We start from the raw sequence: 13,279 nt of genomic DNA on the forward strand, positions 1-13,279 counted from the left end.
TGTATACTGGTAAGGACAGGAACTGGAAACACTGGGATAGGACAGATGAACCCTTCAGGACCGGTGGTGAGAGTGGCGATACCTTGAGGGTGGAGGGAAGGTGCGGTAGAAAGGGGGAACTGATCACATCGATCTACATATAACCCCCTCCCTGGGCGTCAGACAACAGAAAAGTAGATGAAGGGAAATGTTGGACAGTGTAAGACATGACAAAATAATAATAATTTATAAATAATCAAAGGTTTGTGAGGGAGGTGGTAGCAGGGGAAGAGGGGGAAAATGAGTAGCTGATACCAAGGGCTCAACTAGAAATAAAACTTTAGGGGAATGATCATGGCAACAAATGTCCAAATGTCATAAGAGTTGAACAAGCCCCTAATAGAAATATATATATATATATATTTTCTTTTCATATATATATATATATATATGAAAAGAAAATTGGACAATGAATAAGGAAGACTGAAGAAAAATGGATGTATTTTTATTGTGGCGCTGGAGAAGACTATTGAAAGTATGGACTGCTAAAAGAATAAATCACTCTGCCATGGAAGATATATGGCCAGAGTCCTCCTTAGAGGCAAGGATGGCAAGAATCCTCCTTAGAGGCAAGGTTGGCAAGCATGGCAGGATTTGTCTCTCATATTTTGGACATATTTTCAGGAGAGACCAGTCCACAGGGAAGGCATTATGCTTGGTAAAGAAGAGGGACAGCAAAAAAGAAAAAGGCCCTTAATGAGATGGATTGACACAGTGTCTTTAACAATGGGCTTAGGCATTGGAACAATTTTGAGGATGGCAAAGGACCTAGCAATGTTTCATTCTGTTGTGCATAGGGTCACTATGGGTCAGAACCAACTTGATGGCGCCTAATGGTCACAACAGATAAAAATGGAATAGCATCATGCTTAAAAGCTACTGGGTAATATAATAAAATTTAAAATAAACTGATAAAGTCTTTCAAACAAATGAGAATGGAAGCACTACATATCAAATTGTTTTGGTCAAAGCAAAAGCAGTGCTGAAATGATAATTTAAAGCAATAATGACATACATCTAAAAAGAAAAACCAAAATTGGTACTTCAGCTCAGCTTCTCAAAAAATTAGGGAAACAGAATTAAAATAACCCTACCATCACCAGAAAGAAAGAAATAGCAAATAACAAATAACCTCTGTTACTCTGGGTAAACTAGAGAAACAAATTCATGGAGACACTCGTATGTGTATAAGAAAGAGGTTAATATACAAGAGCAATTGAATATCGAAAAAACATCCCAGCCCAATACAGATCAAGTACATAAGTCCGATATTAGTCCATATGTCAAATACTAATCTATAAAGTCCTTTTCAGAATCACAAAACACTTGCAATGATGCCAAATTCAGGAAGATTACAGGCCAGTGGGTGGGAAGTCTTGTGGATCCAGGGGCATTGTAAGCATCTCAGTGCTAGCAGGGGTCTCCATGTGGCTCCTACAGCTTAGGAGACTAGTATACCTTCATATGTCATGTCAGGAAGCATGCTTCACAGGAAGTGAACGTGTCACTATTTATTGCCTTAGCATCTCCAAATGAGGTCATCAAGCTACGACCTGATTTATATGCTAACCTCCACTTTTTCACTCTTATTCCTCTCAAATTGACAAGAGATTATACAACTACCGCAATGATGATAGCCTAATGGATAACTTACTAAGTTAGAAAGCAGAAAAACAATCAAATGAATCAAAAAGAGAGTACATTGGTTCTACGAAAGGATTAACAAAATCTGCATATGATTGGCATATTTAACAAAGAAAATGATTCCATTTCAAGTAATATGAATAAGAAATGAAGTGAGCAATATCACAAAAAAATAAGTTAAATAAAACAAGATAATGAAATATTACTCTGAAAAACTGTACTCCAACAAATTTGAAAAACCATAAAATTGTCTGATTTCTAGTAACACCCCACCTATTTCAACAAAAATATTGAAATAGAAAATCTGAACAGACCCATAAGTAATATAAGACAGAATTTATCAGGTCATTAAAAACTACAACTACCACCACCACCAACAAAAGTCCAGGCCAAGAGATCATCACTGATGAATTCTACCAAGCTTTCAGAGAAGAGTTGGTACCACTTCTAATCAAACAACTCCCAGAATATAGAATTAAAGTTTCCAAAATTCATTTCCTGAACTGAGAAAACTTTAATTCTAAAACCAAGCAGAGGCATCACTAAAAAACAAATGTAATGATCAGTATAACTCATAAATATAGTTGCAAAATTTCTCAATAAAACCCTACCCAAGAACTCAACATATAAATATCCAGCTATAAATATAATTATAAATATAAATGTAATGTATGTATACATATATTATACATATAAACACATAATAACCAAGTAGAATTCATACCAGATATGCAAGATGGATTAACATTAAAAAATAATTAATATAAACTATAGCAAATAAAGCAAAGAGAAGTTATGCATAAAGGATATATGTATGTATGTATGTATGTATGTGTGTGTATATATATATAGATAGATAGATATATGGAAAGAGAGAGACAGACAGACAGACAGAGACAGAGAGAGCTCTGACACATAATGAGCATATGCACAACAAAACACTGTACTGTCCTGCACCATCCTCACCATTGTTCCTATGCCCAAACCCACTGATGCAACCACTGTGTCAATTCATCTCATTGAAGACGTTCCCCTTTTCCGCTGCTTTAACAAACATGATGATCTTCTACAACAGTGGTTCTCAACCTTCCTAATGCTGTGACCCTTTAATACAGTTCCTCATGTTGGGGTGACCCCCAACCATAAAATTATTTTTGTTGCTACTTCCTAACTGTAATTTTGCTACTGTTATGAATCAGGTGACCCCTGTGAAAGGGTCGTTCGACCCTCAAAGGGGTCACAACCCATAGGTTGAGAACCGCTGTCTACATGGACTGGTCTTTCCTGACAATATGTCCAAAGTTTGTAAGACAAAGACTTGCCATCTTTTCCTCTAAGGAGCACTCTCCCTTTACTTCTTACAGATCTATACTTCCTTTTGGAGTCCATGGTACTTTCTTTTTTATTTGGCTTATTTCTATTTTTTATTAGAGCTCAATGTTTTAAATCAATTTATTGGGGCTCATACAATTCATCACAATCCATACATACATCAATTATGTAAAGCACAGTTATACATCCAATATTTTTCTCCTGCACACAATTCAAATGTGTCGATTACTCCAAGTCTTCCTTACTCAATATCCAACTGTCACATGAATATGATGCAATGGAGAATAACATGTCTTGGCTTAGGTGCAACTTAGTCCTCAAAATACCATCTTTGCTCTTCAATACTCTAAATAGGTCTTGTGCAGCAGAACTCCGTAAAACAAATCAGTGAAACAACACAATTTAGAATAGCCACACAAAACATGAAATGCTTACGGAAAAACCTAACCAGAAAACAAAAGGACCTGTACAAATAAAATAAAACTTCAAAACACCACTAAAGGGATAAAAAAAACACCCAACATATAAGGAAGTATATAACATAGTCATGAATGTGAAGAGGTATCATTGTGAAAATGGCAATACTACACAAAGAGATCAATGAAAAATCATCAATGAAAAAATATAAGCAAGCGGAGAGATCCTAATATATGGCATAAATTCAATATCAAACATATTGAAAAACACACAAATTAGATTACTGATACTTCTTACAATTAGGTACCTATGTTCAACAAAATATTTCACCAAAAGAGTAAAAATTAAACACATAGATTTTTTGGGGGAAATAACAAAAATATATCAGATAAGTTACTAATATATAAAATACATAGAAAACTTCAACACCTCAAAAAGCAAAAAAAAAAAAAAGCAATTAGAAATAGACAAGGGATGTGAACAGATACTCACCAAAAAAGACTTTGAGAAGACCCACAAACATAGGAAGAAATACAAGACCCACAAACATAGGAAGAAATACCCTGGATCATCAGCTATTTGAGAGATGCAAATGAAAACAATGACTTATCACCTCACCCCTGCATTAATACAAAAGTCTAAAAAGTCAAACAGGAAACAAATGCTAATGAGGGTGTAGAGAGAATGCAATCCTCATACATTGCTGGTGGGACTCTAAAATGCAATCACAGTGTAAAGCCAGGACAGGAGTAGGTCTATGAACACTGTCTTCATCATAGCACTATTCACAGCAGCAAAAAGTTGGAAACAACTTAAATGATTATCAGTGAAAGAGTAGACAAATAAAGTTTCGTATACACATACAATGGAGTACTAAGTGATGTCAAAGAATAAAGATGAACCTGTGAAACATCCCATAACATGGATAAACCTATATGATGTCACTAAAAGAAATTTTCTTAGGTAGTTACCAAGGATGGCGAGATGGAAGAGCAGTGAGGAAATCATGGGTTACTCCATTGATAAGTGTTAACTCAGGTGAAGAGAAAGGCAATAAAAAATAGGAGGGAATTTAAGAAAAAATTATGAAGGCAGGGGAAGGCATTTATAAGTCTGTAAGAGTTCAATGCAAAAGAAGTAATTACAGTTATACACACAATCCTGCAACAGTTGTCATCTACAAGTATAGACACACTGGCAGAACAAGTGTGAGAGGGAAAGTATTCCAATGGATATTTATATAGGTTTGACAGTGGATCTTTGTTTATTAGCTACTTTCTCAAATTAGAGTCTACCATAATGATTTTGATGTTAACCTTTCACGACCTTCATTTGTTGATGGAATACAACTCAAAATGCCAAACAAAAGCAGCTATAAACTCTATTAATAATTGAGCTGTAGTCTTAATATAAGAACAAGTCATTTTTTTTTGCCAATGACTGTGTTCAGTACTTGACCTCATAAGGAGAACGCTGATGATATAAGTTATACAGAGAAGTATGGCGAAAAAATCAGATGGTGTTCTGTTTTTAGGGGGTGAATAAAATCACCTGGGATCTAAAAGGTTTGTCTAAAGCAGCCATCTAAATGAGGAATCAGTTAAATCCACAGAGAAGAGGAACACCACTTTATATGCTCCAAAGATTGTAAAGAACAAAATTCAAATCCAGAGGAGGGATGGTACTAGTGCCTAGATTCTAACCACAGCTTGCAGAATGTGGAATGATAGTGGAAGACCCAAATCCATTTGCAGGGCTCGTATGTGGATTGAATCTCCGGTAAAACCTCACTGATCATAATCTAAAGATGTAAATAGCCTTAATATCAGACAAAGAGCATTGTAAAATGGACTTTATCTTCTGTAGTTTGACTAGAGAAGTTTGACCACTTTGTTATTAAATCTCTATTTGACTCATTTTGAATGTAGTATTATTTTAATACTTTCTGATTTCCTTTTGATTGAGGGTTTTCTCTGTTTTATCAGGTCATTATTGCCAGGTCCCCTTTTGTTTTTTATGTTTTCTGTATAGGGAAATCACGATGGGTAGATCTATGAGGACAGCAGAAGGATTAATACTTATCTGGGGGCACTTAAGAGCACATTATGGGGGTGGGATAGGGACTCAACAGAAATATGCACACAAGGAAGAACATATTCCAAAGTTGATTGTGGTGCTGAATGCACAATCCTTCTGAATATGATTGAGGTATTGAATTGCATGATATGTTAATTATGTCTTGATAAACTACGTAAAAATAATTAGAACACAGAGTGTATAAACTTTAATCTAAGAAAATTGGAAGTATTCAAAAATAAAGTAGAGCACATAAAGATCAATATCCTAGAAATTAGTGTGCTGAAATGGAATGGGATTAGCCATTTTTAATCACACAATAGTACGGATTAGTGTGCTAGGAATGATAAAATCATGGAGTGGTGTTGAATTCATTGTTACAAAGAACAAAATAAAAAACAAAAAGACCATTGTAAAGCCTACCTTGAAATACAAAGCTGTCTGTGGTAATATAATGTTGATAACAAATGAGAAAATCAGGTTAGTACAATTACACAGCCAACATTTTTTTCTCTCTATTTATGTCTTTGTTTTTAGGCTGTTGTTGGGGTTGCATTAAATAGCATCAGCTGGAGTTCCTTGAATATGGTTTTCTACTATATTTTTAGCTGTTACGATAATTTGTTAATTGCCACCTTGTATGTCAGTTGATCATATTCAGGTGGCTTCTGTGTTGCTCTGATATTAGAAATTATGTCACTGGTATTTCAAATGATAGGAAGGACATCAGAGCTTCCAGCCGAAGAACAGACTACAAAGAAAGAATTGCTTGCCCAATTCGAAGAAAGTAGCCACTGAAAATCTTATGTATAGTGTGTTAGTCTGGGTTGATATAAGTGGGCAATATAGGACTTAGATACCCAAAATTGGGGGGATAAAGGCATGAAGTGGTTGGCTTACAAACTTTCATAGGCGGGGAATATATTAATAGGATTATAGGATTAAAGTGTAGGTGATACTTAACTGGAATTGTTAGGCAAAAGAATTGTGTACAGGTGCCAATTTGGCAAGGGATGGATTCAGATAGTTAAGGTTTATTGTGCCAACCTGGCCGATAAACACATGTGGGAGTTATTGAAGGGGGGAGAGATAAATGACTCAGTGAACCTCACCTTTCTAGTTCTTGAGTGTCTTGCACTCTGATGGTCAGACTAGGGTGCAGCTGCCTTAGCCAGTTCTCTGCTTCAGCTGGCAAGGCTCACTTCTTGCAAGACATCCCTGAGCAGAAGCCACATGGACCTACCCTGATGCAGCCCTGAGTGCTGGAGAAGCCTTGGGGAGACCCATGCCAGTGCTGAGATGCTTACATGCTCACTGATTCAGCTTTCTTCCTGCAGTCAGCATTAGTGCATGTGTTTTGAGAGATTGAGGAGGACATTGTGGATTGGTGTTGGACATATGGGCTAATGTTGGACTTATGGGCTTGGACAGCACTGGGTTGGGATGTGTTCCTAATGTACAATTGCCCTTTATATAAAACTCTTATATATATATATATATGTTTCTGTGGATTTGTTTCACTAGTTTACACAGACTAACACACATAGATTTGAAACATTGTCATACTAAAGGCCTAATGAACTGAAGCAGAACATTGTCAGAGACAGTGCCAGGGAATGGGCCCCCTGTGTCTAAAGGCACTTGAAATATGACTTGAGGAGGAGCTGTCTTCACAAAGGAGAGTTGACCATGGTAGCATGAAGGGAGTAAAGCCTGGGGAAATAAAGCCTTCGGTATCGTCACTTGCTGATGGGGCACAACTCAAAATGAGAAGCAGTACCTGCAAAAATCTACTAATATTCAGAACTTGGAATGTACAAACTATTAATCTAGAAAACTTAGAGGTTGTAAAAAATGAAATGGAACACATTAAAGATCAATATCCTAGGAGTTAGTGACCTGAAAAGGACTGGTATTTGACGTTTTGAATGAGAAATTCAAATGGTTTACTGTGATGGGAATGGCACAATCAAAAGGGATGGCATTGGATACATATTGGCAAAGTACATTTCATGATCTATCTTGAAGTACAATTCTGTATGTGATAACTCATTGCCATCAAGTCAATTCTGACTCATCATAACTCTATAAGACAGAATAGAACTGCCCCTGTGTGTTTCCCAGACTGTAACTCTTTTTTTCTTTCTTTTTAAAAGTATTCTCTGCAAATAGTAATTTATGACATTTCTCCAAAAACCAGCATAGTTCTAAGCTTAAAGTGAATGGAAAGAAGCAATAAAAGAACAAACCACTAGCAGTTGCTTACTTTAGAGGTCAGGACAGTTTTCAACAAATGTCATGTCTGTTCTACAGTTTGTTTCTTAGTTTGAGATCATGAATTACTTTTCAGATGAAAAACCTGGGGTGTCAAAGGTGTATGTGTGCGAGGGGAAGAAACCCAAGGAGGGATAATACTGAGAATGTTTGAAAGAGAACATGTCACTGATATACTGAGAGGTAGGAAATACAGGAGCTTCTTGGTGAGACTGAAGATGGGAATAGGAACACTCCTCCAAGGAAGTCAGGACAAGGTGTCAATGCAGCTTAAAAGTTGTTCTCTTCTAATAGAACGTCTTAAGTATCTTGTTACATCACCACACATGGCAATCCCATACAACCTTGAATCCCATCATCATTGCTATTCTTTCATTCAGGACTGATGAATTCCACTTATCAGTATGTAAAAGGCATCTTCAACCCTTTGCCGGGTTTGGCTGAGGTTTTGATTATCGGAATCCCATTGCTTTGGGCCAGTTCATGTGCTTGTTTCGTATCAACCTTCATTGTTGGTAAATCAGACTTGTTTCCTAACAGAACCGTAGGTACATCACCTCTTTTACTCATTTAATCTGCTCCCTGTAGAGGTTAAATCAGCAAATGATTTGCTACTATTGATAGCAAACACACAAAAGAAGCCTTCGCCTGTCCTCATGTACTGGTCTCTCATGACACTGCACTGTTATTGTCCATCTGTGGTCAGTATGTTCAACAGACAGGTTTCACCATTCATAACCAACTGTTTTCAGTATGAACCTCGATAGTGGGATCACACTCGTCTACAAAATGATTCTGGATTAGTTGGGATTGTCAACTTACTTTTCCCAACACCATGTGCTCCAAGCACAACCAGTTTGTACTCAGTCATTTCACACCAGGAATTACCTCAAGCTCTGCTGCCTCCACATTGGGCAGTTTCAGTATCACAAATGCAAAAAATGTTGGAGACCCCAGGAACCGCCATGAACAGATCCCACCAGAGAGCAGAACTTCTGGCCCTACATACTACGCTGAGACTTTTAACTCCTTACCAGAAAGCCCGGTCTTTCTCTTGCAGAGCTGATTGGCAGCTTCTGCCTTCAAGGAAATCCAAACAGTACAAATTTATGTATCAACCATGAAAACTAGTGATGAAGAAATTGATGTCCGCAGTCTGAAATTTATCAAACATACAATCAAGAGGCATTGGTAATTACTGATGATTGAAGTACAAAAGTTAGTAGCAAAAAGGTTGGAATTGTAGTTAGAAAATATGGTCTTGGTAATAGCAAAGAAGCTGGAGATTGCAGGATACAATTTTGCAAATCAAGGAATTTTCATAGGAAATACCTTTTTCAACAGCACAACAATACATTGATTTTTCCAGATGGAATATACAGAAACCAAATTGACTACATCTGTGGGAAGAGGCAATGGAGAAGCACAATATCAGCAGCTAAACCCAGGCCAGGAGCTGACTTTCCAACAGACCATCAAGTGCTCATATGTAAGTTCAAGTAGAAGCTGAATGAAATTAAAACAAGTCCATAAAAACCAAAATATGAATTTCAGTATACCCCACCTGAATTTCAAGAACATCTCAGAAAAATTTTAATACAATGAATACTAATGACAGAAGACTTGAGGAGTGGTGGGAGGATATGAAGAATATCACTCATGAAAAAAAGCAAAAGATCATTAGAAAGATAAGGAAGAAAAGATCAAATTGAATATCATGAGACTATGAAAACAGCTTTCCATAATAGAGTAACTAAAATATATGGAAGAAATGATGAATTCAAAGAAGTGAACAGAAAATTTCAATGGGTACCTTGAGAAGTCAAAGTAGTCTGTCAAAAGGGGACAAATAGACAGCAAAACCTTTGAAATAGTCAAAGCAGGACTCCAGCTATCTTTAAGGCTGTCCAAACAGATGACTCCCTAACTATTGATGTTGCAGTGATAGATTCTGGTGCCGGAAAGTAACCTTTGGTGACTTACAGGGATAATCTGATGAAAACGTGATATCCAGAAAAACAACTTAACTATCGTATACAGAACCTGGTGGAACAAGTATAGTTGACCTCCATTCATAAATGTTATCTCTTTTAAATCCAGCACTGCAGTTAGCAGGAGGATCAAGAGTTATTTCAGCTAGCGCCTGCTGAATTCCTTTAGCAGTAGGGGTTAATTTGGCAGTGCTTTTGCTAGAGAGTATGGTTTTTTCTTCTGCTGGATGCCAGAAAGATTTCTTTCTTCCTGTTCTTCAGGCTCTTCAGTGGCAGGATCTCCCTGGTCTGCAACTGAACTCCCTGGGGGTGCTGGGACTATCATCATCTGCTCTTTGCCTATTACTTGACATCTTGGTGGAGTTATTTCTTGGAAAACTCGGCCACTCACCAGGCCCGCTCACATGCCGCTCTGGTGGAGGGTAGGGAGACCGGAAAAAAAAAACAAAAAAACTTTTTAAGGAAATGGAGGCAGCTGGGGGCTGGGGGGGGGAAGAACCTTGGAGGCTCTGGCTGGGGAGTGTGAAACATTGAAAATCCGAGAGGGCTGTGCAGTGCTGGGCTACAGCAGGAGGGTGGCGCCGCTCAGTGCCTTGGGGGGAAAAAAGGTGTGTGTGTGTGAGGGGGCGGGTGGGGGGGGGGCGGGAAGCTCAGTTGGGCTAGGACAGGAGCTCCCAGAGAGACTGATGGGGCTTGGTAGACACCCACCACCCCCATCCCCCGCATGCTGTGGCCTCCTGCCTTTGCTGCCTGGATGGATTCCTCTTAGTGGCGCAGTCAGCAAGTCCCTCTGGTTGGAAGCATAGCCACTCAATATTTTACCAACAGAGTAGAACATGACAGGATAGCCAGACAGTGGATTAAGAGATAAGCAACATAATTCACTTAATTTGTATGCAGTGTGAAGGAGCAGAAGACATCTTCTCACTGTGCTGCAAATCTTCATAACCTTTACAATAGGGACCTCTTTGCATCTGTTATACTGATTCTACTCTCTGCTCTTATCCTTTGGAGATTGTGAGACTCCTTAAAAAGGTAAATGCTATCAAGAGTAGAACTTTGTAGTTGTAGATTAGTTATGTTTAAAATATCTATTTGCAAGTATTGCTTCTTTTGGCTATCAAAATATATTTTGTGATTTCAACGGGCTGATGAAGCACAGGAAGGACTTACTCATCTATGCCAGGAAGTTTGGAAGACAGCTATTTGACCAACTGACTGGAAGAGTCATATTTGTAAACAGTCCAATGATAGGCAAGCCAACAGAATGCTCACATGTTAGAACTATATCATTAATATCCCATGCAAGTAAAATATTGCTGAGGAGCAACCAACAACAATTGTAACTGTGCATTGACAAGGAGTTGCCAGAGGTTCAGGCCAGATTGAGAAGAAGACTTGTACCAAGGAAAGTCATAGATAATGTCAAATTAATCTTGGCTGATCAGAAAATACCAGAAAGATGTTCACTTGTGTTTTATTGATTATGCCAAGCATTTGATTATGTGCATCATAACAAACTAAGGATAGCCTGGAGAAAAACTGGAATTCCAGAAATGTTCATTTTGCTCATGCAGAACTTGACAATGGATCAAGAGGCAGTTTTGTGAACAGAATAAGGACATAGATCATAGTTTAAAATCAAGAAAGATATGTATCAGTGTTGAGTGTTTCTACCATACATATTCAATCTGTATACTGAGAAAATAATCAAAGAATCTGGATCATATGAAGAGGAATCTGGTATCAGGATGGGAGGAAGAAATATTAAAAACCTTTAATGTGCAGATGACACAACCTTGCTTGCTGAAAGTGAAGAGAACTTGAAGCACTTGCTCAAGAGGACCAAGAGTTGCAGCCTTCAATATGGATTAAAACTCAATGGGCTCAAGTATAAGAGCAATGTGAATACGGTACAAGAATAAGCATTGTATCCTTCACTATGGATTGAATACAAATCAATGGCACCTAACAATAACAACTATTTATAATTTATTTCATCCTGATTTTAAACATGAGAACAATTCAGACCCAAATGTCAGGGTAAGGGAAAAAAAGGTAAGAAATACTTTTTTAAAAAAAGAATGTGATTTTAAAGAACTCCCAAGGGAAACTTCATATAGGCACACGGTGGCTAAATGATTACACATTGAGCTGCCAATCATAAAGTCAGTGGCTCAAATGCACCAGTAACTATGCAGCCTTTAAAAATTTAAAGATTTGGAAACCCAAATGGGGTAGTTCTTCTCTGTCCTATATGATTACTATGAGTTAGAATCAATTAGATGGCAATGGGTTTTACTTTTTGACACAGGAGGCTGTGAAATAAACACAGAAACTACAAGTTGGATACTGCAAAACCAGAACACAACTTAAGACAAGTGGAAAGTAAATAATAATAAGTAGAAAATAAACATATATGAAAGGTGTTCAGGCAATTTAGAGTGTCTAAAATGTAAGACTTCATTGCAATTGTTATCAATTATTTTGAAGATCTAAATTTTTCTTCTTCAAATTATGCAGTAAATATTTCAGAACACATTTTACTATATAGAACTCAAAGGATAATTCATGTTAAATGTTTCAGAGGAGAGGTTAACTCCAAGCTTATTCATAAGAAGAATTCTGACTTTTCTTTTAAATGCTTCTGGACACAGGTGGAGATGTTGTGCCGTCTTATAACAAGCCTGGAATATTTTAATTTTAATACAGGAGTATGAATTCTGACAGACCCACTTTAGGTTTCAGAACATTTGAATCTCTATTCATTGTACAAAACTCACTACTTGCCAGTCGATTATGACTTATAGTGACACTGCAGAACAGACCAAAACTTCTCTTGTAAGTTTCTGAGACTGTAGAGCTTCAGGAGTGCAGAAAGTATCACCTTTTCTTAGAGAGTGTCTTGTGGATTTGAAAAGTTCACTTATGGTTATCAATCAAAGATATAACACACTATGCTATTAGGGTTCCTTATTTATTTACAGTAATGCATATTTCTGGCTGAAACAATCAGTTCTTATATAAAAAGTCAGGTTGAAAAAAAGGAAAATAAATCTACAAGAACTCAAATGCAACCTTTAATATCACATCTGAATTTTGAAAACATCCCCCAATTTGATTTGTATGAAACCACAACTATAAGGATTAAAAAACAAAACAAAAACAAGACAAATACTTGCATATGGAAGGGAATAGAGTTTGCAGGTTCCCAAGGGAAGGAGGGCAAGTGTGGGAAGATGAAACAACTGAGTAGAAGGTTGACAGATGCTGACTGAAGTGAATGGGAGGATGGAGTTCCATAAGAGGCAGATGAGAAATCAGGGACAGAGGAGAAAATATAGAAGGATTATCGATGAATGATCTGAACCAGTAAATGAAGAATTTATAACTCCACAATATAATTCATAATATTTTTTTAATCAATTTATTGGGGCTCATACAATTCGTCACAATACATAGATCAATTGTGTAAAGCACATCTATACATTTGTTGCCCTCATCAT

At 37.2% G+C, this 13,279-nt stretch overlaps 2 pseudogenes; both read right to left on the reverse strand.

Annotated features, from left to right (window-relative positions):
- Positions 1-8,094: 8,094 nt before the first annotated feature.
- LOC101663747 lies at positions 8,095-8,653 on the reverse strand (annotated as a pseudogene).
- A 151-nt stretch (positions 8,654-8,804) lies between these two features.
- Positions 8,805-10,126, reverse strand: LOC101647557 (annotated as a pseudogene).
- Between the last annotated feature and the right edge of the window lie 3,153 nt (positions 10,127-13,279).

Source organism: Echinops telfairi, unplaced genomic scaffold, assembly GCF_000313985.2.
Source record: "Echinops telfairi isolate 266 unplaced genomic scaffold, ASM31398v2 ScPeMD7_42;HRSCAF=159, whole genome shotgun sequence".
In the NCBI taxonomy this organism is placed as follows: domain Eukaryota; kingdom Metazoa; phylum Chordata; class Mammalia; order Afrosoricida; family Tenrecidae; genus Echinops; species Echinops telfairi.